This window comes from Hippocampus zosterae, chromosome 12 (genome assembly GCF_025434085.1).
Source record: "Hippocampus zosterae strain Florida chromosome 12, ASM2543408v3, whole genome shotgun sequence".
Lineage (NCBI taxonomy): Eukaryota > Metazoa > Chordata > Actinopteri > Syngnathiformes > Syngnathidae > Hippocampus > Hippocampus zosterae.
In genome coordinates, this window is record NC_067462.1 from 4,006,201 (window position 1) to 4,033,960 (window position 27,760).

General features: G+C 46.2%; 1 long non-coding RNA gene across 1 annotated transcript; it reads right to left on the reverse strand.

Annotated features, from left to right (window-relative positions):
- On the reverse strand, positions 1-27,635 carry LOC127611917 (uncharacterized). The gene is made up of 3 exons (XR_007965503.1): positions 27,272-27,635; positions 27,041-27,122; positions 1-590 (listed from the first exon to the last, which is right to left on the reverse strand). It is a non-coding gene; the product is annotated as an uncharacterized LOC127611917 (long non-coding RNA).
- Positions 27,636-27,760: the final 125 nt, after the last annotated feature.

Sequence of the window (27,760 nt, forward strand, 5' to 3'; positions counted from 1 at the left end):
GTATGCCAGTTTATTCTATACCGTCCTTTGCTCTCAACTTTTTGGCCTAAAATGCTAAAAAGTCTCAAAAGCATTTATGTCTCAAGTCACTCGATCAAATTTTCTTTCTTGAAATTCGCAGATAAAATGTGTCATTTTGCTGCCGCCATCATGTTTTTGAATGAAGAGCCCCCGAGCGCAAGGGCCTTCGACAGTCAGCATTACAGAAGCCCCCCCGGCCCCCCGCAAAAAACGGATTTGGATTCTTACCAATGCTGTTAATTGAGGGCAGTTGTGGCGTAAAGCTTACATTGGTCAATGTGTCGTATTTGCTTGTTCAATTTGGAAGGGTCGCTCCCCCAAAATACTCGTTAGGACGCTAATACCTCGGGCCAAACTTGTGCAGAATGAGAGCGCCGGACTAAAAAAAAAAAAATCTAATTTGCTAGTGTTAAGCGCGAGTTTCCTCTGCGATCAAAGCGTGTCTCTTGACTTAGCTTTTCATCCCTCAGGTAGTGCGTGGCATCATCAGGTCAGCGGATAGCAGCGATGTTAAACAATGGCCGCATTGTTGAACCCCGCAGCAGCTGTCAGCTTCAGTGAACTGCAACCTTGAGAGGACAGAAGAATATAAAAAGGAGAAGGGGATAAAAATCACTTCCAGATCGCACACATTTATGTCCAAAGGTATCTTTTTTTTTTTTTTTTTTTCGCTGCAGGTGGAGCATTATTTTCCAACAGGGTGCTCAATAAACATTGCGCATGCATGTTTCCGATGAAATAATTCACTGCCGCGGTCAATAAAGTGAACGTTTGCAGCGGAAATCTTTCATGATCCAAAATGCCTCCGTAAAGCCTGTCGACATTGCACGCGGCAGGCATTGTAAACACCGGAAACACCGCCTGCTATGGAATCCAATGAAAATGATAATGCGGGGGAAACAATGGCCCGCGGCAACGTGGCGGAGAGAGCCGATCTTACAAGGCGTCGCTTTCCCGGTATTAGGAGCGAGCGTGACCGCTAGGAGGCCCCTGCATAAATATTTGGGGTAAATACACAGTACATCATTTTTCTTCACACTTGAATTGCATTATGATTTCCATGCAGGCTCAGGTGAACCGGGGTCAGGGGACTAAATTAAGTGGGCCCTGGAAGCAGCTGCAGCGGTTCGCTCTCTTTAACCATGCTTGGCTGGTTAAGCTATCAAAAGCAGCTTGTACATGCATCATAAAAAAACAGCGCGCGCGCGTGTGTTAAAATGGTATTAAAATGCTGTTGACCCTTAAAATTAGAAAAGGAAACATTCAACTCTTTGCATGACAATGATTCCACCTCCGTCAAAAGCACAGTAGAGGAGAGAGAGAGAGAGACGTACGAGCGAGGCCCCCTCGGAAATTTATCGACGGGCGAGAAGGGAAGTGAGGAGGTTCATTTATGACAATGGGGCGTGATGACATCACACCATAAAAGCCCGCCGCCGGGGTCACGCGACACAAGCTGCATGCGTTTGGAGTCTTTGTGTTTGCTATGCATGAATACGTAAGTGGGAGAGCGGGTCAGTGGTTGACATTGCTTCCCTGTGATGTATTATGACATCCGCAACTCTGCCGTTTTCCTTTTTGGGTCTCCATTTTCTGTTTTCAACTCGATCCAGTGCTACTTTGACTTTAATTAGTTCCGGGACCAAGCTCATACATACATTTTGCCCCACCGGTAGTCCAGTGGTTAGCACGTGGGCTTCACAGTGCAGAGGTACCGGGTTCGATTCCAGCTCCGGCCTCCCTGTGTGGAGTTTGCATGTCCTCCCCGGGCCTGCATGGGTTTTCTCCGGGTGCTCCGGTTTCCTCCCACATTCCAAAAACATGCATGGCAGGCTGATTGAACACTCTAAATTGTCCCTAGGTGTGAGTGCAAATGGTTGTTCGTCTCGGTGTGCCCTGCGATTGGCTGGCAACCGATTCAGGGTGTCCCCCGCCTACTGCCCGAAGACGGCTGGGATAGGCTCCAGCACCCCCCGCGACCCTGGTGAGGATCAAGCGTCTCGGAAGATGGATGAATGAATGAATGATATTAAATGTTATTAATCTGTCCTGGGCGGCCCGGTAGTCCAGTGGTTAGCACGTCGGCTTCACAGTGCAGAGGTACCGGGTTCGATTCCAGCTCCGGCCTCCCTGTGTGGAGTTTTCATGTTCTCCCCGGGCCTGCGTGGGTTTTCTCCGGGTGCTCCGGTTTCCTCCCGCATTCCAAAAACATGCGTGGCAGGCTGATTGAACACTCTAAATTGTCCCTAGGTGTGAGTGTGAATGCGAACGGTTGTTCGTTTGTGTGTGCCCTGCGATTGGCTGGCAACCGATTCAGGGTGTCACCAGCCTACTGCCCGAAGACGGCTGGGATAGGCTCCGGCACCCCCCGCGACCCTAGTGAGGATCAAGCGTCTCGGAAGATGGATGAATGAATGAATGATATTAAATGTTATTAATCTGTCCTGGTCCCACATTTTTGCGTAGCACCGAATTGTATAAAAACAAAGAATCAAAATTTGGGCCAAAAAAAAAATAATAATAAAGTGGCCAATGCCCAGCATTTTCTTCCATTGCTGAGCAGTTTTTGAACAATTCAACGCTCTCATCCCAAGCGAGACTTGTGAGCCAATCTGGGCAATGTTGCAAATGAATGAGCAAGACTTCATGACAATGTCACATTTACTGCATGTTTTTCCATCAGTGTGATAAATTACCTTGATCTGCCGAAGATTTGACTGAACGCAGCGGCCGCAAAAAACATAGATTAAAGAAATGATCATCGTTGCATTGCCCCTGTTACAAGAGATTTAAAAAAAAGAAAAGTTTTTCTGTTCTGGCCCTTCCAGATTCACTTCCTGTTCTTATACGACATTGTAAACACAGGCCATTATGATGATGTAGTTTTATTCTACTAATAGTCGGTTATATATTCATTAGTCTTTTAATTGGCTAACTCTGGGGACCGCCAGCAATTGCGGTCGGTCACACACGCGCATTGCAGTTCTCAGCGTAGAAAGACCCCGATGAAGTAACCTCCCCATGAACTTTTGCTGGAGCACTCTTCCTCCAATCATTGACAATTTTAGTACATTTGCCAGTTTGGAGAGGAAAAGCAAAGTCTCGACTGCAAACGTGGGGAACCTGTGACATCTGCACTGACATGCTGGAGATAATCCTCCATGTGATTGTCAGACAAATTGGGGGTCATCTGCGCCGCACACAGCTGAGCGTGGCGCCAAAAAAAAAAAAAGAAAAAAAAAAGGCCACGGAGGGAAATGTTCAATCACCCGCCAGTCCATTCGGGAGACTTTGGCTTTTTCAGCCTCTTCAGCGCACGGTTCATCTCCCCGCCACGATGCCACGCTCGCCTTCTCGGCCCACAGCTGCCGAGCCTCCGCTGGGAGGGAGCTGTATTATGGCTGGGTTAATTTACTGATTAATATCCAGCCACTAGATCCCGCTTTCCCCAGATGGCCAATTAAAAACTACAACTGGCAATGCTCATAGGCCTGGCAGCAGGTTGCCGTCGGGCCCAGGGCTGGAGGCTGTGACAGAAGGTGCGGGTCCTGGTTGGGGCCCCGATAAGAACCACCGACTATGTGACTCTTTGACTCTCTGCATAGTGTAGAAGGACACACGAACGCCATTAATGTGAGAACACTTTTTCCCCAAGTTGCAAACCTACTACAGTGTTTTTCAAATCGAGGGCCAGTGGTTAAGAGGTGTGGCCAAGCTTCTGCGTCTGTGCGCTTGACTATCGTCCTGATGTTCAATGAACGGCTGAAAAGTGCGTCTGTGGCTGTGGCTCTTCTTTACATCAGACTTTATAAAATCATGGAAAATTGACATAATTCAAGACGGGTTGAAGCAAACACGGAGACGTCTCAGATCATCAGTAAATTGCAATGAGAATTGTGGTTCGTTGCAGAGGATAAAGAATATGTGTACTCTGAATGTGTTGCTACTGGTTAAAAGTTAGCTTTGTAATTGCAGCAACAGCAATGCTAGTGTAGGTATGCCTGCCAATGGGGTTTCGCATTGTGTGTTAGCAATGAGCCCTGCGATTGGCCGGCAACCAGTTGAGGGTGGACCCCACCGACTGCCTGAACACAGCTGGGATGGGCCCCAAGCACACCCGCGCCCCTTGTGAGGATAACCGCGTTAGAAAATGGATGAATGGATGTTAGCGTTAAGCTAACAGGCTTTCTGAAGGGAACACCATATAAAGAAACGGCTATGTTTGGGGTGGGGGGTCATTTGAATACAGCTCTGTTCTTGATACCGACACAAACTTATCAATGGGCTTGCGTCGCCACGGAAACGCTGCATACACAATGGCTGAAGCAGCTCGGAAAGGAGGTGTAATTAATAACCCAATTACAGGCTAGCGATAGGAAGCCGGACAGAGCCGCGGCGCTTCCTTGTGCTCGTTGATAAAGGAGAATTTCATGCTAACAGTTGTACTCCTACCGGGTCAGCTAAACCAGGGGTATCTGGGCCATCTCTGTTTAAAGAGGCGGGGGGGAAGAGGGCCGGGAACAGAATTGATGGCCCATTTCATTATGTAATTGGCTCTTTAACTTCTTTGTCCCGAGCAATCGCTCTTTAAACCCCAGCTCGTGGTAATGTATGCAGAGATATGAGGCTAGTCTCCGACAGATCATCTGTAAATAGACGTCGTCTTTGCGGCACCTTTCGCCAACCTGCAAGTGTCATCTTAAAACCATGCAACGAATCAAGCTTCAAAGATGAGTTCTACGCCGCGACCGAGCCGAGCGGGCTCCTTCGGGATCATACACCGCGGGGATATCAAAAGTAGGATCCGAAGTTGGAACAAGGCTCCAGTCAGCCTTTAAGCTGCCACCCCTCAGTGTCGGGGTACAAGGAGCACAAAGCTAGATATGATTACCCGCCCACAACAGAGCGATGCGTCCTGCCCTCTGACCCCTGAACCGAACGGTTTCCCCGACGTCGAATCAAAGTAAACACCGCACCCCTGTTCAGAGCCTCTGAAGTGGCTAGAGGTGAGAACACAACACGAGTGACCCGCTTTCCTTTCATTTCCCTCCTCATAAAGATCCCACAAATGAAAAAAAAAAATAAAGCAAAGACACAAAGCAGAAGTGGGGAAGGCAGTACACCCTTGATTGAAGGTTCAGCAGAAGGATCACTACGAGAAGGTCACCCAAGAGCCCAAATTCACATCCCATAATTGAGTAACAGGGGGGTCGCTGATTACAAGGCGAGCAACACCGAGGACTAGAAGACAGTGGTTGGAGTTGCGTTCATCTTGCGAGATAAAAATAATAAGAAGAATAAGGAAGAAAAAAAAAAAAAGACAGACAAAGCGCCAAGGAGGGTTGTGGAACGTCAGACAGAATATTGGATGGCCTCACCGCGGCGAGAATGAGGACTTAATTAAGTGAACAGTCGGATGCGGCGGCGAGCACTATATCAGAGAGACAGAGAGCGATAATTCTCTTTATGTAATTAGATCAATTGGGCATGAAGTGAAGACGCTTGATCCAAGAGCAATGTGCCGCTCAAGTGGGAACACTCGGTGAAGCTTTGATTGCCTTTTTGATTGTTAATGCAAAAGGAGACCGGACCGCCGTATAAATATCTCATTTTCCAATTAGCCCGTTCCACCGTTGTTTGCCGTTTTTTTAACAGTTTTGGTTTTTCACTCGGATGACTTTACTTTTGAAAAAAAAATTAAAAAAAATATGTGACCTTAATGTGCGCCATAAATATCGTTTTATAGCAAACCCGCGCACCAAATTCAAATCATTAGCCGTAATTAACGGCTCTGCTGATGAGTCACCGGAGTGCTTTGCGTCCACTTATTTGGCCGATAAATCGACACCAAAAGACTCATTCGGTGTTATTCCAGGATATGGATTTTGAGCTCAATGAGATCCCTTTGGAGTTCCACCGGTGAGCAGTGAAAGATGCATGATGCGTTTGAGCCCATTCTTATGAAAATTGGGGTTTACTTTTTACCCCACTGAAGAAGTTATCAACGATAGTCACATAAAAAAACATTTTAAACCCCACCAAAACAGTTTCACAACTGAATTTCAAGACACAGAAATGTGGCATCTAATCGATTTCTCGAAGGCCCGGCGAGTACAGACAATCGGGCTGTTTTTGCCCCTTCCGACCAAGGACATCATACACTCGACAACCTTATGTCTTAAAATTGTCCTATTAGATCAAATTTTGGTCTGAGGTGTGTTAAGGCCGCAATCATACAACGCTCGCCCCTTCAGTCCGATTTGGAAACTATCGGCACGTTCCAGATACAAAAATTATTAAAAACAATGAAAAATGCTAATGTGTGTACCATGACCAAGTCGCCAAAAGTGGCCCGCAAGTGCATAATTGGCCGTGGACTGAAGACTTTTATCACCGAAACAACCTGGATGAAACCGGACGCAAGAAACAAACACAACCGCCGCACGCTGAACTGGATAAAAGGACATGAATCTGGCGTTAGCCTCTTTTTGCTAGCTTTGGCTAGCCATATCGCTGCTAGCTTTAATAAATTCACACCAGCCGCAGCGGGACCACCGAACAGCCGCAAGGACCAAAGGAAGCAATACAAGGTGTATCTTAATGGCCAAATGATTCAATCTCATCACGCGCGGAAAACAAACACATGCTAACGAGAATTTTAGTTATCATAGGCGGCACTGTGTCGTTACTTTCGTAGGAGCTAATATAGCAAATCTTGAGCGATACTCTCAAGTCGGAGTGCTCGAAAGTCAAGTTACCCCCCACCCCTCTATGGGATTATACGACTCAGGTTTTAGCTTCACTTTTCGCACAGATGCTTACTAAATTCTCACGAGAACACAGATTGATTTTTAAACACAAGCTACTGAGATGTAAACAAGCAAAAAAATAAATAAAATAAAGGAAAAGAACAGGAGGCGAGGTCTTGATAAACTGATCAATCTTTGATCCGGGCTAAATCGGAGTGCGCTCTCAGCACGCGGGTCCACAGGAAAGGCGTGTAGTAGTTGTGTGGCCCAGTGGAGCATTAGACTGTCTCCGTCTGTCTGACTCTGCAGACAGAGGACACGAGTGAGGGATGGGCCTCGCCGTCCGGGGGAAACGGCTTGTGTCCGCCGCCCACACTGCGCCTCCTTTGTGTGAAATTGGCTGAGAGGATGTAGACATATTCCACGCACTGATCCATGGCGGAGTATAAACAAGAGGGGGATCTTGCTTTGCCTCCTAGAAGGTCAGGAAGCTTCCCCGTGAAACAGTAAGTGACACTGCCTCTTCGGCGCTCACTAACAGTCTGACCGGTGGAACCTCACCCTCCGCCCCTCCCTTTTCTCCGAGTTCTATTTTTCTTCTGATGCCGCCCTGCATATTCAGACAAATTCAGTAAAAAAAAGTGAGTCCCACTGAAAAAAATGGACCACCAGACTATCCATGGCCAGTTTGAGAAATATCCAAATAACAGTCTTAACGGCACTCTAAAATAGCAAACTTTACAAAAGCATATAGCCATGACATAATTTAATAAATGTCTCGAAACGCAGCAGACACTTTTTTTGTTGCTTCAATTCAATGGACATTGGACTGCTTCTTCTGGTGTAAGCCCAGTGGCCACTTGGGGGCAGTACAATAAAGACGGATGTACAGTACAAGGGGACTGTCCTCAGTACATCAGTAATATTGGCCGTTCTTTGCAGAGGATAAAGAATATATACCTTCGAGCGTTATCGATCTGCAAATATTGTTCCACTGTTGTGTTCCAACCTCAGTTGCTTCAAGCAATCATCTCCAATGAGATTGTTTTTTGGTAGGACAGAAATTTCCTAGCCGGACAAAAATGGTGCTGACATACAATCCCAGTCGGGATGTATTTGCGCGGCTATTGAAAGCTTTTGTCTTTTTTTTAAATCTGTGTAGACTGCCATCATGCTGTGGACTAGTGGAACAGTTGTTTGGGACGATTGACTTCAAGGGTTATGACACGACTATCCAAATGCTATTTTTTGTTAGCGTCAAACTGTTGCTTGTCGTGTGAAGCGAGTTTGGTTCATTTTTGCTTTCCAGTCTAAGAAACAACAAAAAAAATGTCCAAACGACGGCTGGCGACTAGGAAAAACTCGCAAGTCGGGTCACTTGCATCTCAAGGCGACCGCTGTCTGGAAAAACTATCTCAAGTTGTTGTGGGGGGGGTGGGGCGAAAAAAGTGAAGTCCTTATCTCAGCACCGGCGGAGGTCACAATGGCCGAGACAAAAGGAAGGAGATCTGTGCATGAAATCCGATTGCGGCTGCAGTAAAACGGACTGGGGAAGGCATGAATGTAATTAAAGTGGCTGACACTTTTATGCTGGGTAATGGGAGTCCAGGGCCCGGACTATTCCCACACGAGCTCCTCTCACAGTATGGAGCACATTTTCATACCAACGCGCACAATGACTTAAATGCAACTCTCAAGGCTTTTGTGGAGATTTAATATTGATGTGTAAACAGGATAAATGCCAACAACCTGGGGTTTAAGGGGACACGGTAAATAAACACTCGGCCGTATATAAAATATATAAAACCCTGTCAAGCATCTGGAGGACGGCACAATTCTCATTCTCAACTTCTGATGTGATTTTCTGCCACATAAAAATCCGCAATTATGAAACTTATGATCTCGAGTACGGCTGTGAAATTAAACTAGACCGAGCGCAGAAAAAAAAAAAAAAGAGCCGCGTTGCATCGCAGGACTAACGTCAGGAGACAAAAAAAGGGGGGGGAGCGGGGGGGGGGGCGGGGGTGGTTAGGCCCGCTCCAATCAGTAACATATTTATTCGTGCAGGTGAGAACGAAGGGAGCATTTAGATCACAGAGGGGCAGATAATGAAGAAGTTAATAAGAGGAATGGTACTCTGAAATGTTCCTCAACCAGGCAGATCCCCGGGATTTAATCTGTAATAAATAATCCGGCATCATTGCAAGATGGCATCTCATAATGGCAAATGAAATATGCTGGTATGATAGGTCCAATAAATCTGGATTTTCCGATGGTTCCCTCAGGCTAGGACAATATGCAACCGTAGTGCTCTCTGTCAGGAAGAGCAGATCTCAGAGCCGTCATAAAATCTAAATGGGCACTAATTAGGCAAGCCTTGCCTCTCACACTTACTATTTCTATTGACATTTTCAGCACGCCGCCGCCACCACTGCGCCCCCCCCCCCTCAGCCCCCCCTGGCACTACCATAAGTCACTGAGAAGAGAGAACTCCCTGGATTGCAGAGCGCCGGGCTGTTAATGGGAAGTTCAACTTAGTGGTAATGAATAAATTTGCCCTCCCATGCAGCACTGTTTCTTTTTGTCTCGCACCCCCAGCATATTCATCGGGCTAAATGGTCATTTGCGTCTCGGCATCCATTGTCGGAATCGCCTTTGCCACCGACTCATTGCAAAAAAATAAAAAAAAATTTAAAAAAAGGTTGGATGAGCGGCTCAGAGTCGAGCCGCTTCTCCTCCACATCGAGAGGAGCCAGATGAGGTGGCTTGGGCATCTGATTCGGATGCCTCCTGAGCGCCTCCCTGGTGAGGTGTTCCGGGCATGTCCCACCGGGAGGAGACCCCGAGGAAGACCCAGGACACGCTGGAGAGACTACGTCACCCAGCTGGCCTGGGAACGCCTCGGGATCCCCCGGGGAGAGCTGGAAGAAGTAGCTAGGGAGAGGGAAGTCTGGGCTTCCCTGCTAAAGCTGTTGCCCCCGCGACCCGGCCCCGGATAAGCGGTAGAAGATGGATGGATGGATGGTTGGATGATGTTTAAATGCTCACTTTTCATGATGCAAATTATTCTGTAGCGCGGATGGGGAGGGGGGGATGATCGTGGGGATCGGGTAAATATATACCTCCACATTCCCGCCCGCCTGAAATTAATGAAAACCTAATGCGCGCTTGGCAAAGGACTGCTTGTTGAACATATGCTGCAAGCATGGCTAAGCCATCTGGCACCGAGTCAAGTAGTCCCACCAACTGTAGTCTTCTGCTACCTGACAGCGGAGAAGCTTTATTCCCCGGGTATCGGGGGGGGGGGGGGGGGGGGGGTGGACGAGGATGGGGGGCGCAAATGGAGAAATATTATTGAAATGATTATCTGCATCAAGACTCAGATTTGGGCTGACATTTCGCCGGCTCTGTGTAATCCGAGGGGTTGTCGACGAGAGGGCGGAGAGGGGGTTTGCCGGTAAGCCTTGGCGGCTTGATTAATGAAGCCGGGATACCGGGCGGACCCAGCCCACCTCCACTCAGACCCAGGGGCCGAGCCCCCGCATATGAAATTGGCCTACGCTGCTCATCTCCCTGGGAAGCGAGGAGAACCGATGAGCCTCCCGGCGACGCTCTACCACGAGTCGGAGGAACCGGCGCACTCCAAAGCCCGTCGCATCTGGGCTTAGGAGGCCCGGCACCTCGCGCCGGGCGGCGGAGGCAGGGGGGGGGGGGGGGGGGGTACGACGCTCGACGAGGAGCGGCATTAAAATACGTCACCCGGTGTCAAGCGCATTTCTCTCAAAGTGAGATTGCTTTTTCCTCTGCGGCATTGAAACTTTTTCCACAGATTCATATCGCCTAAAGGACGGCGTTGAAAAATCGAGGCCTTCGCGCAAGCCCTAACCTGAACCCTAAAACGTGAATTAGAACCATTTCATCTTTGGTTTTCGGGGGAATACAAGAAAAAAATCCATGCTCCTTTCTTTGCCATATTGTTTGATCACACTATGGTAAGACCAGTGCAATGCGTCTGTGGTTGGGGGGTGGGAGTGGGGGGGGGGGGGCAGTTGCATGAGGCGGATGATAACATCATGACCTCGCCGAAGGAGTAAGAATAGAGTCGAAAATACTTCTTGTACTCAAGGCCCTGGCGGAGATTGTAACTCATCTTTTGTTCTCTACTGAAAAAAAAATAATAATAATAATAATAATAATAAGTCAGGGAAAGCTTACTAGAACAACTAAACAGTTAGCAGTCAGTGTTAGCACATAACTTTCTGTCTCCTGCTGGCATTCACTCCCAAAGACGTTTTTAGACGTCTTTTCAGACTTGGTCCAGAATTGGCTTGTAATGAATGAGTTAATAAAAGCTGATTGGACGACTATGAGAAATTCGTTATTTCAAAGGACCCGATATTTGTGTCAGCATCGATAAAGTTTAAAAAAAAAAAAGTTTTGTTCAAAAGAATTTCATCACTGAATCCTAGCGTGCCGGCGCGCTTCCTCAACCCCTTGCGCCTTGACGGATGAGCCTGTGAAGGCATTTCAGGTTGCTGGAAAAGCGGATCGTGGCCAGCCAAATTGGTGACCGGGGAGGGGAGGGCGCGGGGGCGCAAATCTGACATCTAGCTCATGAATGAGCGCGGAAGAAGAAGGGGAAAAAAAAAAAAAAAGGAAAAGTAAGTCATTCAAAAAAGGCAAAGTGCATCTTTAATCATTCCGTGTCAATGATTAGTCAGACAATGTCGCTTTGTTAAAAAGTGCTCTGTAATTAATAACGGCGCTTGCCACGGAACAATCGAGGGAGCCGCTGTCACCACTTGTACTATTCTAGAGAGGGGATTTCTAAATAGTGTAAATTAGGTGTTTACCTATTGTGATCCAGGCGGTGACAAGCAGACCCCCCCCCCCAAACCCCCACCCCGACACCCACACCACCACCCTTGCTAACACAACCGAGGGAAAATGATTAATTGCGAGCTGGCGGCTTCTACGGCTTCAAGAGTAAATCAACTTCTAAGAAGTGCTAACTTGCTAGAATATAAACTAATTTTAGGCCCCAGATATTAAAATATAATCCATCTTCTTCCTCCACGGGGAAAGCTAATTAGAAAATGTGACTGGCATAGTCAAGGAGAGGTGGAGGCAATGGTGGGAATTAGGCAGCGGGGTTGTGGGGGGGGGGGGAGAAATACTCATTCCCTCGTTTACACACGCTTGCTTTTTCTGGAGCGTCTCGTGATTCCTTCAAAAATATTTGTGCGCTCGACATGAAATGGCACAGGTGCAAATACAGTATTGATGCTTTATACTCTATTTGAGCCTTACACGCGCATTCACTTCAATGCAATGACCACAAAAAAAAAAAAAAAAAAAAGAAATTGTAGCCCGAGGCACAAGAGCAACCGGGCTCCGACTTGACTGCTCTTTTGTTCCTTTTATGTACTGACCTTATGCATTGAAACATGCACGACATATTCTTCCGTGCGCCTCTTACGGCAAAGATAGTCCTGACGTAAATAAATAAATCGGGAAATAAGCAAATCGTCCGAAACGCGCTTCAACAAAAGCCTAAAGAGCAGCCGCAGTAACACCTCCGGTGAGTCTTTTGAATGTCACGTGTGCAAGAAGTCAGCACGACGGGCGCACACTGCGTGCGACATGACACACTCGCATTTTGCAACCGAGCCGAGTGGGTCCCAGCCAGCCCGGATCTGTGGAATCCCACAAGACAATCCCCCTGAGAGTCCCAAATGCTCGGAGTGGTGACAGCTTAAAGGCAATAAGCCAATAATAAAGACCAGCAAAGTGGCCGTACATGCGCGGGAAGGCTTTTCCCCTCTTCCTGCTACTTCCAAACCGGAAGCATCGCCACTCAAGATGTCCTTTCTAGCACTTTCTCGTCAATTACCGAACTGCTGAAATTAAACAAGAGTTGAAATTTGATGATGGTAGAACCCGTGAAGGAAATAAATTTGTTGGCAATTTAGCAGGCAGTTTAATCATTCATTCATTCATTCATTCATTCATCTTCCTAACCGCTTGATCCTCACTAGGGTCGCGGGGGGTGCTGGAGCCTATCCCAGCTGTCTCCGGGCAGTAGGCGGGGGACACCCTGAATCGGTTGCCAGCCAATCGCAAGGCACACAGAAACGAACAACCATCCACGCCCATATTCAAACCTAGGGACAATTTAGAGTGTTCAATCAGCCTGCCACGCATGTTTTTGGAACGTGGGAGGAAACCGGAGCACCCGGAGAAAACCCACGCAGGCCCGGGGAGAACATGCAAACTCCACACAGGGAGGCCGGAGCTGGAATCGAACCCGGTACCTCTGCACTGCGAAGCCCACGTGCTAACCACTGGACTACCGGGCCGCCCCAGTTTAATCAGTACGATTAAAAAAAAAAAAAAATTGGGACTATCTTTAAAAGTTCGAATAATTAGCTTGCTAAAGCCAATTATGGAATGTATAAATAAACATGTTACGGGGTCTGGTTCACAAGGGCGAGCGTCTGGAGTTGTTAACGATATTTACATTATCACGAAAACTGGTCAGTGTCTTGTGGCCCCCCCCCAAAAAAAAAAGACTAAATAATGGAAAATGGGCAACTGACGACATTCGGAAGGGAAATAAAAGCAACGCTTGAAGTTTCATAAAAACAACTCATTCAGGTTTAAACATGCCGTGTTGGTTTAAAAAAAATAAAATCAAATTAAAAATAATAATAACACTTAGAAGGTGGTAAATCTTCAGTAGCCAGATGAGGAAGCACTCATTTGAGGGGATATGGAAAGAAGAAAGCTGCTCAAGGGTCGTGTGAGTGTGAGCGCGAGTGTGCAACCAGCAGAAAACCGATTGGAGATTCAGTACTGCAACATTGCCATCTTTTGGCCAAAGTGCAGATTCAGAAGTACGTTTCCTCACCTTCATGTTCTTTTATTAGATGCGTAAATATGGTCCGATTAGATAAATGAATACATATGTTGGTTTCTAGACGGTCAAGAATGGAGTCATTATTACATAATTTGAATATACAACTTTGGAGTCTTGAAAGTGTAAACAGTGAGTACCTCAGAGCTGTGAGACTGTTTCAAAAATATATATTATAAAATGTGTCCTTTGGAGCACACGGGCGGTACAGCAAACCCTTTCAACAGAGATTAATGAGTACCGGCGTTACAACCTCCAAAGTCAAATTCGATCGTTTATGCATGATGTTGGTCGACTTCCAAAGTTGCTCGAATTTTCAAACCACATTTCCCCCATCGGACCTCTCATGTGAATTCTTTCAGCACAGGCTCAAACTGTCACCATCGTCCAACATTTCATGGCTTGACGGATAACGTGATTAACTGTCAAGTGTAAAGAGAAGTTAACCACTGAAACACAAAAATTAACGCTGCTAAAAAAAAAAAAACTCGGGGGAGTTTTGGAAGGGCTTTTGTAAAGCAATAGTTTTATATTTAAAAAAAAATAAACTATTTTGTGGTGTACAACTGAATGTGAATTGCCTTGGTCAAATTAATCTGTCTGGAAGTGATGAATTCATTAGTCTCACTCATATTGTACTTGGAGGTCAGGCTAATTCTCGCGAGGTAATGCGGTGGACTTTCAGCGTGGTACAAATACCACCAGTGGTACGAGAGAGAGCTCAAGAATCTCTAAATGACACGATAAACAAAGACAAATGACACATTCTAAATTTAACTCATACAATCACACATATTGGAATGAAGCGTGTCATCACTACGTATCCAGCCTGTTTATTTGGTTTCAATCCAGTACAGTACAGTATATATGTAGATGTATAGTAACATTTGAAATATAACACCGTGTTTTTTTTCCGCATTCAGTTTAGTTGTATTTAAGTTGAATTTTGATATTTCACCATTTGTTATTGAAATCTCAATAAATACTTTTTGGGAATAAAACCGTAGTTTTCGAAGAAATCGCAAAGCCGACGGCGTTACTATAATGTTGGATATGGCGATGGTGGCAGTATTTATCTCCCCCCCACCCCCGCCAGGGTGGTACTTGGTGTCGAACCGCTGATGTAAACGTGGCTTGACCTCCACATTTAGTTTGAGGCCCAAAGGCCATTTTTCCCAGAAAACGGTTGAATTTTGGGACGTTCCATTTTGGAGGCTCGGCCATGCACCCCCCCTCACCCCCCCAAGTAACAATGGCCTTATTTGTCGTGACCCACTCACGCTGAGCAGCTATCATCGGCCCTTCTTCTACTTCTTCTTCTTCTTGTCAGTAGATTTACAAACATGTCGTGAGAGGGAGGCTCGAGTGGATGTCCTCTACCTGAATAAATATTGCCCGAGCGCCGCCGCCCATTTTCCCACGGTGGCGTACGGGACATCACGGATAAGGCAGAGGATGGGCTGTGACAGCGAGAGTGACAATTCATCCCGTCAACGCCCTCGCTGACTGACATGTCACATTCTCTGATGACTTTATTGTGCTCCCTGTCACTGCACTTAATCTGCGTGTCAGTCAAGCGGCGAGGAGGACCCCCACCCCCCCACCCCACACCGCCATCTCCAGACAGCGCGGCTAATACCCAGCCTTTTAATGACATTAGATTTGGAGTAATGCCATTCAGCATGGCACTGATATTATCGCCTATTTTGCATCATTCAGAGAAACAGCCGGAGCCGGGCCGATAGAGTGCTGGTCATTTCCCCATCCATTTCCAACTGGATGACAGATGTCAAGACGAGAAGTGGCTATTATTTACTGTGCCCGTGTTTTTTTTTTTTTTTTTTTATTTATCACAGGCAGACATGATGTCTCACTTTACTCTGGGCTGTCATCGGATGCATCAGAAGCTGTCCTTCTGCGTGAAATCTACAGCAGGGCAGTGCATAAAGACGAATAGAGTTTCATTTTGAGTTTTGCTTAGCTAAGATGAAAGGGCTTGTGGGTTGTTGTTTTTTTTTTCTCGCCTCTGGCTGTGAGGAGGCTGAATTAATAGTGATGATATCAAATCAAGGAGTGTGGGTGATAAAAGTCAAATTCATTAAAGCGCCCAGGTACTGTAAGCAACCATTTTCTCTGTGAAGGCAAAATTAACGGGTGATTATGGTCATATTTGTTAAATCCGACGCAAAATGCCGCCCCCTCCACACACCATTTCAGGTAATAATGTATTTTGTGCTCTGTGCATCTCAATGTAAGGCGATTAAAAATAAAGAAATCCTACGTGGAGGCCAAGGTGTTGCCTGTGATCATTCTACGCCTCGTCGTAAGCATCGGTCCAAACCTCTCAAGGTGACGGAATGAACATTTCGCTTTGAAACAGTTCAGATATCCCATCATTGAAAATAAAGACGCGTTTACAGCCTAACATCTTTTTGTTCTCTCTCTCTCTCTCTGTCTGTCTCTCTCTCCCCAATTGACAGTGCTTTTTCTCTTCCATCAGAGCTGCATGGTCTAATTAAATCTATTTAGCATCATAAATATTCCATGGGGACAGGTTGACACAGTGAATTAATGTCCCGCCTCAATGCCAGCGCCTCTCGATCCGCGCTGGAGAAGTTAGCACAGTGGCAGGTAAATAAATGCTTCATACAGCATTCATGCGTTTGTTCAAAATCAGGGGTGTTTTTACTTTCTAATGCAGTGGGATGAAAAAAAAACACCAACAAAACATGATATTGATTAATTCACAAGATTTGATTAAGTTGGCGGGAGGTAAAGTGGACTTGGAGAATATTTTTTGATTACGCATGAAAAGTGGAGTTGGAAGATGTTTGATGAGTAATTTACGGTTTTGAGTTTTTTGTTTTTTTTTGGGGGGGGGTTGCTTGCTTATTAGCATCAATCTGTCCTTACGTGGTGTGAAAAAGTACAAATGAGGGAAAAGTCGTCAATAATTTGAAAACTACTTGCTAACATTCCCAACTTAAGAACACGACGCGTGTTGGCTTCTAATTACAATTCGCTTTGGAAGTGACCGACCCGTAACTCGATTCCAAAAAGACGACTTCAACGGGGACTCCAGTGCTTGAAGCTCAAATCAATAAAAATTAAGAAGTCTTTACAGAAATAAATAAACAAATAAATGTTTTTTGCAAGTCTGGGCGCTCCAAAGTACCACTGTACAGTGAAACTCCTCTACAATGATACCTACATGGGCAAAAATACCCCCTAGTGTGAACACATCTTCATGCATTAACACATACGTTTGTGTGTGTGTGTGTGTGTTTGCATCTGAGATCAAATTTGCTACAGTGAAAAACCCCCCTGTTGTGAAAAATTTCTTGCTGCAAACATGATTTCGTTGTAGAGGAGTTTCACTGTATTTGTCTTTCTGATTGTTTATCACCTCCCTCCCTCCCAGCTTCTTGAATGTTATCTGTCAAAACATTTTGGGGTTTTCAGCCTTGGTGCAGATCTACATTTTATTCGGCCAAATTCCAGTTGCTGCTGGTCTCGTCCACTCCTGATCATTACAAGCGGAAATGAGACCATTAAAGCACACGTCAGTCAGAGCTCCTCTCTCCCGTGCATGTCATTACGCCGGAGAAAGAAGTGAGGAGTCGTTGTCAGGTCAGTCTCGACAAAGCTTCGGTGGATGTAGGTTAGCCGACGTCACCTCATTAGTAAGAGCCCGAGCGGTGGTCTAATGAACTTAAGACAATGCTAATTAATGGCAGCCAACAAGGGCTTAACATTTTTTTTTTTCCTTTTAGAAAGCGCCACGTGCCGAGGCGGCTCGTCTGACAGCGTTTAAGCAACCCTTAATCCGACTGGCAGTACGACGCGCGCGGTTCGAGGCGCCTCCACCCAACACCGCGTGCGGGAGCGGGTCAAAGGGGGCGGCTCCATTCCTCCGCTGATGGAGTCACCTGTGACAATCCTTTATGGGCTGATAAAGTAAAGGAACAGTGCGGCGGCTTGGCGGAGGCTCTCCCCGGGGAGCAGGTGTCAGGGTTGTCTATCAGAAGGCAGAAAGGAGGAAAGGGACATGTAACCGGGCTCTATTGTATCCCGGTTGTCATTGACTGATCGGCTCCATTTAGCTGGCTTTCACAGTGAATGAAACCACCTGAATGGATGAAAACGAGACAGGCTCGCCGACAAACAAGGAGCCCTGGAATATTCATGGAGGATCTGCGAGGAAAAGATTAATGTATTAGAAATTAAAATGGGGCCCGGACGTATGATCTTGCTCTAACACTTGGCCGGACCTGTGTCACCCCGTCGCTAGCGCCTGAAGTCAGCACATGCCGCTGCCAAGGTGGAGAGGAATCATTAAGCACCCTGGCCATTGTGTGAGCGGAATAATCAAACTTCGCCCTCCGCCGCTGCTACCTATCCGCAACCCCCCCTCCACCCTCCATACCCCCAACCCCTCTTTCCACCAATTCTTTCCCACAGCGCTGACAATGAATAATTCCGGAGCCATTTGCAATGTTAACGGCACCTATCTGGGCCATCCGTGCCTTTATGATAAGAGCTCCAAATATGCATTTCAACAGTCTGAACAGAAGCTGCTTCAGCGGCATTTCAAAGGACACCTGTCAGTCATCTGAAAGAGCTGTCAGTCTCCGTCACGCAACAGTGTCGGCGGAATGGCCCCAAAAGATAATCTTTAGTCTCTCGGTCTCCACCTCCCTCCCTCACATCAGAGCAGTTACATTTGCAATAGACTGACAAGTGATTTACACTGGAAAATGGATTGTGTTTAAACTGAAGAACGGGAGGAGGAGAGGGTTGGGGGGTGCTTATTCTTTTAGGTGGCAGTCTTCCTTGCTGGCATCAAATCAGCTATCCTAAATGTGATCTGGGCCAAGCTGAATGTCATTATGCGTGATACCGGGAGCACTAGTCGGGCTGCGGGGCTCAAAGGTGACTTTCGTACTTCCTATCACGAGAAATAGACTGCGGCATCTACGAAAGCGGTGAGCTAGCCGCGATGGATGGGTGGGGATCAGCCCCCCCTCTCCCAAAAAAAAACCAAAAACAAAATTCACCTCTCCATTCTTTTTTAAGCAGGGCATCATTGCCGGCCTACTTAGCAACGAAGAGATGCTCTGATGTGCTTATTTATTGCTTGAACAAGTTTCACTTTACGGGCACTTGGTTGGCAAAGAAACGAGTGACGCTTCTTGCCTCTGCCCCCTCAAGAAGGCCAGTCATTTGTGAAGCACGACTACCTTGTGCGCCACCAGCTGTTGGTGGTATTTACAGCTGAGATGTGTTTGGGCTGAAGCTTGGAGGGCCGGTGCCACACGAGGCCTAGTCCCACCCCCCCTCGCACCCCCCTTTTGGCAACTCTGTAAGGAGAGGACAGGCAGTAACCCTGATAGTGCACCAACACCGCAGCAGAACAACAAGGAAGAGCGTGGGAAAAGTTCAGCACCATGTTGGACTCAAATTGAGCTCTGGTGTTTCTCAATACAACCGATCCAACTGAAGTTTTTTTTTTTTCAAAGAAGCGAGCGCCGTAATAGTGTGTAGTCGGTCAACTCAGCTCACTTCACAAAAAGCCGCAATTTAGCATGGTGACCACTTGTTCAAAAGCGAAGCTTCACTCGGTTTCCTGCCAGTTAGCTTGATGCTAACAAGAAATGCAAAAAGGTGCAGTCAAGCTAACGAATAGCATCGCTAGTGACGGTGTTACAACCCTTTAAGCGGCGGATATAGAACGCAGTGGCGTGCAAATGGTGGAGGGGCAGGGGGGGGGGGGTGGCTGACGGGGGCAGCGGCCCTGGGCATCGACATGAGGGGGAGGGGGGGTGTTCATCCACAGCAAAGGATTGAAATGGGCAGCAAAATGTCATTTGCCGGGCAATATACCAGACGCATGTCAACCAGAAAAATATAACGGCAGCCAACCCTCACAACCGTCAACTTGTGGTGGCCCTGTCAGATCCTGTCGTACACCCATATATTCATAATATACTACGTTTCCATGCTCATTTCATATTTAGCATTTTTATATTGCACTATTAACCCCACTAAAATCAAGACACTGTGATGAAACCATATTAATGCTTCAGAGAACAAATCACATCCAAAATTATGAAAATATTTACTTAGCAGGGCGGCCCGGTAGTCCAGTGGTTAGCACGTCGGCTTCACAGTGCAGAGGTACCGGGTTCGATTCCAGCTCCGGCCTCCCTGTGTGGAGTTTGCATGTTCTCCCCGGGCCTGCGTGGGTTTTCTCCGGGTGCTCCGGTTGCCTCCCACATTCCAAAGACATGCGTGGCAGGCTGATTGAACACTCTAAATTGTCCCTAGGTGTGAGTGTGAGCGTGGATGGTTGTTCGTCTCTTGTGTGCCCTGCGATTAGCTGGCAACCGATTCAGGGTGTCCCCCGCCTACTGCCCGGAGACAGCTGGGATAGGCTCCAGCACCCCCCGCGACCCTAGTGAGGATCAAGCGGTTAGGAAGATGAATGAATGAATGAATGAATGAATTTACTTAGCATTTACATTCCAACAATGCACATTTGGTTTTTTTGTGTTCTAATCCAGACCGTGCTACCCAAACTTTTTTGTGACCGTTTTCATGCGATTCATATTTTGAAAGACCGGCATTATGAAGATAAATTATTAAAAATATCACTCACCATTCGCGATATTAGTTTTAGCAAGCCCAGTCGTTTGCCGTATTCCAACAATCGATTACGATAAATAATAAGCATGCCATCCTAAGTCCTAAGACTTCGAAGTTCTCGGTAGTTCCGAGCTATTTACGCATTATTGAACCGCATCATCGAGGCTAACCCCGAAACATGCCTCCGTTATTTTATCACGTATGCGTCGGTCACCATTGTTGCTTGTGTCATCACAAGATCTCGTTTCGGCCTTGTTGTTTTCGTGATAAAAGTATTTCGGTCCAAATCCGAAAATACACTTTCACACATCATACTACATACTATTACTTCATACTAATCTTTGGATGTGTTATTCCGTCCCAATCTCAGCAATACCAAATTCCTTTTGAACAACTCAGAGCCTAATCGCAGGCTGAATGTTCCCGCGCTGTCCAAGAATCCCCCCCAAAATTGTGGCCGAGGTAAGTTTCGACTTGCGGACGTGCAGACAGGTTGTCTGATAATGAACCCTGACGCACCAGATCTTCTTTTCTCTTGTGTTTAAACTCGCACTCGCACTTTGTTACTCGACTCTGCGTTTGCTCATAAAATGTGCCGTCTGAACGGCAAACAAGACTGCAGGGAGCAAAAACCGAAGCGAATCTCGCCAAAGACATGGGAGCACACGCCGGAATGATTCAGAAGCGAATAACATGTTAAGAGTTAATCAAATGAAGTGAATAAACGAACAAAAAGGGGCTCGTTATCTTGCCTGCGCGTTTCCCCCATCGTGGAATCCTCGCGCAAATGAACGTCAATAGATATTCGTGTACAGCAGCTGTCTTGCAAATTATTCAGCAAGTATGATTTTTTTTTTTTTTTTTTTTTTGCAGTTGAGGAGGACACCAGAAAGCCATTCACCTGAGTCACAAATGAGTACGTAATTGACTCCTTAGGGAAAATAACTCAGCCTAACTACTGGAAATAATGTGTAAATTCAATACGTTTCCTAATGAGCTCATTTGAGTTTGCCGCAATTATATTTGCCAGTCTAGGTGCGGATTAAATTCCGCAGCCGGGCTGAGGTGAATAAAAAAAAAAAAAAAAAAGAAAGAAAAACGCCCCCCCCTCTATTAATTAAAATTAGCATATGGGCCTGTCAACACTTCTCAGAGGCACGTTGTAACAATGCCATTTAGCCCAGCATCGAGCAATGCCAGCGCAATGAATGAATGCATGCGGCGGGTAAATGCCTCCCCACCGCTAGCGACAGGGGCGGAATAGGACTGGCAGTGCTGGCTCTGACGCACAAAAGAGGCTGCGTTTTAACAGCCAGGGCCTGGCCTCTGACCAGGGGCCATCCACATCAACACCGGTTACACTCCACCATATCTCCCAGCTACTGGCCCGCACTACCGGCGCTGTAAACGCAGAGCGACATGAAACAAATGAAGACCGCTACAGCGCGAAGACGTGTGTGTGTGTGTGTGTGTGTGTGTGAAGACAAGAGTGATTTATTTCTATATATTTTTTGGTTAACTCTCCTTTTTTAAAACGACTCCAACATGGCTGTTTTGCTCGTTGTACCTGAAGCTAACTGTAAAACTTGCACTAGCATGCTACATGATAGCAGCAAATGTCCTAACAAGCAGCGGAGAGTGAACAATTCTTCAGGAAAGATCAATGTGCTTGCTTTTAGGTATTTCTTACCATGACCATTGAAAGTTTACTAGAAAATTTAAAACAACGAAGCCAAGATAATTCCATGTTGGGTATTTAACCAAGCCACATAACTTTTCATTAGGAAAGTCTACCATCTTAACTCACTCACGAAGCAACTATTTCCAGGGTCGCCGTCCCACTAATTTGCCGATTTTTGGGGACGGTTAACTGCATTTACTCGTGTTTCTACCGAGTGTAATTCCAATGTCAACCACTAGATGGCATTGAGTTATACATGCGAAAGAAATACAAAACAGAAAGCATGTAATTCTGCTTTATCCACGCACAGACTTTGGGAATTATTATAGATGAATATTGTGAGATGTTACATTAATTATGTTACTTTGGGGGTGGGTGGGAAGGGGGGCTTTGTCTCCTGTAAACACAGATGTATAATACAGTGTTTGTGACTTGTATTTGTCCTTAACCAGCTATTGTTGTTTTGAAAGTGCTCTAAAACTAACATATTTCTATTGTCTATCGCGCTTGTTCTCTCAAATCTGTGTTAAAATGTGTTTTTATTATGCATTTAATTTTTTTTAATTAAGTGCTGAAAATGCTACAAAGAGCACGCTTATATAATATTTAAAAAGGGTATTTGTCTATGATGGAATTCTCTCATTGTGTGGGTGGCCTGGAACATGATGACTGTATCTTCCTTTTAAAACGACAAATCTTCCTTGACTAAGTGTTTTGCTTCATCCAAACAACACCAAAGCTTGAAAATAATTATTCCGCCACACCGGCCGGGTATGAATCTGTCATAAACTAAAAAAAAAAAAGAATAAAATAAAAATTCTTATCAAAAGGCGCCAGAAATGAGGAGCCGATGAGCAAAGCGCACCCGTATTGTTGTCTGTCATCGTTACACCGACGCTGCCAGTGAGCGGTATTGTTGCTCAGTGGAGCACGTGAGGCTGGAGTTGCATTGTCGTGCCAGGATTTTAAAACAGGCGGAGTTATCAATAGAGCGCAGACTATCGGACTCACTCGGCTGTGCCTCTCGATACACTTGACAACCTCGCGCTGCCGCACGTGACGCACAACCAGATGCGGTCGCGCGCAATCGGCCCGCCGCGCCGGGCGAACTCTTTGTTCCCCATCATGGATCCAGGTCCGCGCCTAACGGAAAAGATGACGCAATCCTTCCGCCAAACTATTTTTTTAATGAACAAAAAACGTGATCACAGTTGAGGATACGAGTCGCCGGACTATATTAAGACGTAATTAACCCTTAACAAGGGTGGGGAGGAGAAGGCCTGGACCGATCTCCCTCACCAACCCACTGCGATTACCTGCAGCAGGGCAGGAAATGTAAAAAGCCTTGGGCTGGATTTGATATTTCCAGCTTTCACATGTATCCCATGACCTGGACTACATCTAACAGAGCTCGACTGGAGGTCATGAGGAATCAAGAGGCGAGGGGAGGAGAGAGAGGAAGGAGTATTTTCTCTTCTTTTATTTACCTGAATCCCCTGTGATGGCCGAACACCCCCCTCCCACACACACGCCCACTACCAACCCTCATTAGACGCCATTACCACTCCCACCTCTACACTAAAAGAACTGCGACTAACTTCTTTTTCCCCTTCCGTCAGGGTAGCTATTAAAAGATTACATATTCACACTTCTGTGAACCGAGCCTTAATGAGGATGAAGAGGGAACGCTGCAGTTTGTCTCCACTCCATTGTGGGCGGTGTTGGGAATGGGAGACTACAGGCAATATAGTGTGGATGAAGAGTGAGTGACCCATCTTTTTAAGTTAAAATTAATTCATAAATCCTAAATTAAATAATACACTAAACAAACTTGTCCACCGAAGTGAATCAAAAGACAGCGTCTCATTAATCCGCCGACTGCAGTGCACTTTCAATTCGGCACACATTCCTGCACATAGCTTTCAATGAGCGCTCTGGACCATTCCTCCAAACGTGTTGTGTGTGTGTGTGTGTGTGTGTATGGAGTAATGCACCCTCGAATTCCTCTCACCCCTTCCAGCACAAAAGAGCCGTGCAGCAGGCTGCCACGAGCTGATTCAATCAAGTGTGTTACATTGTACACCCATGGGCAACAAGGCGACTTGTATTTTTAATTAATAATGTAATACTCCCGACTCCAAGGCTTGGCCCTTGGCATTGCTACAGCGGGGGCTTTGTTTTTTCCTCCCCTTTTCTAAATATTTTCAAGATCCCATTCAAAATGCTGTAAGCGGTTTTCTATACACACGCACTCCAGGAATGGATTTTACGATAAATGTAAGAGCATTAAGTGCACCTGCAATGTCATGACAACAAGGACAATACTGCTCGGTATGGATGGTCACTCAAAAATAAAAATACACCGATAAATCAACATAATTTTGTTAGTTGTCAGGAATGGAAACTATTTTTACACGGTCGCCTGTCATGAACCAACAAGTCGTTAAAAACAAATAGCGAAAAATTAAATAAAATTATATGTAACGAATGTAATGCCCACTATCTTTGCATTAAGCCTTTGTTTGGACTGAATTTTGTTCTTTTTCAAAATTATTTTCCAACTCTGTCACGGTTAAGAATCTGCCCCCATTTATAAATTGCTTTCAGCTACCACAAGGTGGGAGCAAAGCTCAACTTTCTGATTAAATAGCGTTCCGGGCTGACTGAATGAAGCTCCTCCTCTTATGTCAACATAGTTCATTGGCACCAGGTTGCCAGTAGGAGTTTTTTTTGAGCTGCTCACCGTTTGGCCTTTTTTTTTCACTTTCAGTTTGAGGCGCCATATAGTGGCACTGAACTCAACGGTTCTTCAAAAAAAAAGGCTGACGTTTAGTGTCAAACTACACATCAAACAAAGAGGATTAAACATTACATGTTTAAAACCCAACCCCACAGCCAGCACGTTCAAACCCTCATTTGTAGCCTACTTTAAGAGCACTTTCTAGCACAGATATCCAAATGCAATTCATATTTCGGCAACAGAAAAAAAACTGTGTTTTGAATAAAATTATTTAAGCCCATTAGAAAAAAGCGGAGGGAGAAGAGAAGACGTTCCATGTAAAGAGAGGACATGGTGTGAATGAAAGCTAACGTTCAGGGCTATGAAGAGGGAGACGTGGCCTTAGGTGCAATGTTGGAAGGAATAACGAGCACAGTGAAGGGTGAACGCACGCTTCTTTGGAGATCCTGCACCCCAAAGGAGCCTTCGGGGAGCTTAAGGGCTTGTGGGATACGGGGCTGTGCTCAACCTTTATCTGCCGCCACACACAACCACAACCGCGCGCACACACACACAGGGACAATGGCGAACGATGGCATGTTTACAGCACGCCCTGAGAAATACTGACTCATTTGTTCACACATAATAAAGACATTAACTGAATATTTAAAATTAAACTTACTGCATAGTGCCCTTTAGGGCGGGAAAATGTACATATTCTAAAACCGTTTGCGTTGGAAATTTTTTGCTTTGAAAAATAAAAACCTTAAAATCACAATTTTTTTTTTTTTTTAATGAAAATATTTTAATTAGCTGAGATGCGCACGGCCACCAGTAAATCCAAAGTGATTACTCCTGCCCTGGGAGAAAGGCTGTCTCTTTGCGCTCTGTCAAAAGGTCAATTATGGCCCCAAAGCGGCATGCAGCGACAGTGACCTGGAAGCGCTACTGATGACCCCACGTCCAGGGGCCCAAAAGAGTTGATCATCTAACATGCAGGCTGCCCGCAGCCATGGAAATCTGACATTTGTCCTTATTCAAATGAACACAAACAATATGCATCTCATGCCTCGGCCTAACCTTGTGCCAAATTTATACCCGCCGACTGAATGCATTGTCCTCCTCCGCCGAGGCGCTGCCTTTTGCCCAGTGGTATGGCCAGGTCACACGGACCGCCAGCGCGCTTCAACACCGGTCACCTCGTAAGTCATACTGAAGATCCCAGCAAGGGCATCGTCAAAAAGTCAAAGAAAAAAATTAAAAACAACTCGATTTAGATTGGGCGGCCCCGTGGGGGCAGTGGTTTGCGCATCGACCTCACAGTGCAGAGGTACCGGGTTCAATTCCAGCTCTGGCCCCCCTGTGTGGAGTTTGCATGTTCTCCCCATGCCCACGTGGGTTTTCTCCGGGTACTCCGGTTTCCTCCCACATTCCCAAAGCACGCATGGCAGGCTGATTGGACACTCCAAATTGTCCCTACGTGTGAGTGTAAGCGTGGATGGTTGTTTGTCTGTGTGTGCCCTGCGATTGGCTGGCAACCGGTTCAGGGTGTGCCCCGCCTACTGCCCAAAGCTGGCTGGGATAAGCTCCTGCACCCCCGGGAAACTTGTGAGGGTAAGCAGATCGGAAAATGGATGGATGGATGGATTTGAATTGACGCGTTCTGAGAGAAATTTCTTTCAGAAGATGATTCTTGGCTGCGTGCGCCGTCTCTCTCATATTTAGTGACACATCTTTTACTTCGCATAGACCATTACGAATGCGTGCTTTCCGACAGAGCTCAATTTAAGGACAAATACTTTTTAAAAGTCCCCCAGACGAGTATAATAAAGCATTTCTTTGAGGCTTTTTGTGCTCTTGCCTTGTCTCCTGAAAACGGCAGTTTAAAAATTTGGATTCTGCCAATATTCGGGTTTTAAAAGGGTCATTGACTGCATGGTAAACGTAGTCGATGGAGGCACTCAAGTGTTTATAGTGGGGGGGGGCTCATGCTGGAGCCAAAGTGTGTCGCTCTGCATCATTTTAGCCACAGCCAAAAAGTGTGAAATATTATAAAGGAGGTTACTGCAACATCAGTGGGCCCAAGCATGTTCCTTGAGGATCACACATGTGCTCTGTAGCCACAAGTGAGATATTCTCAGTGTATGCGAGTCTTTTCAGCAATTATCTTCCAACACATCGAATCTCTTTCGAAAAAACAATCTCCAAATTCACTTTCAAGATTCTTTCCTCGGGAGAAATATTGCACATCTTTCGGACTCTTTGTTCATTAATCCCGAAGAACATCTGTGAGGTCACCGCGGTTGTACCTGAGAGATCTCGGTTGTAGTTCATCCCAAAAGCCGCTTAATGAGGTTGATGAAGACAAGTCTCTCTTGTTCACCTTCCATCCTGAAGTAAAAAAAAAAAAAGGTTAATCCACCTTGATGGAAATGTTATCGCCGCAGCACCGTTGCATACACACTCAAGCGCCCCCCCCCCCCAACCCCCACGCCCTCGCCCCCACCCGACAGCATGCACTAGCCCGAAGCAACACCTACCACGGTAAATGTTTATCCATGTGGACTCCCCATCTCAAGCTGTTTTTGTCCGTGTGCGCAGAAGGTGGCGGCCCGGCCCGGGAACAGCGCGGGCTCGCATGTCTGCAGGGCGTTCTGCGAAGCATGATCACGAAAAGCTGAAACATGGAGGAAAAGTGCAAAAGGTTGAGGGTTTTTTTTTTTCTTCTTCTGCGAGTCACTTAATTTCCTTTGCCCCCCCCCCCCCCCCCCGCTGTGGTTCCGCATCACTTTTCTATTACGTTTCGAGCACGATGGAAATATAATACAGATCGCACTGCTGAACAAAAACAAAACAAAAGACATCGAATCACGACACTCTCAAATGTAAAAATGGAGACCATTTGAAAAAACGGACGCCGGCCATCAGGTTGTTTGCTGCCAAGTGATATTTGCTTTAAGTGCCGGCATTGGCCGAGGAGAAGAGTCCTATATTTGGGGCGCCTCCGCCAGACAGCCTCAAATCAAAAA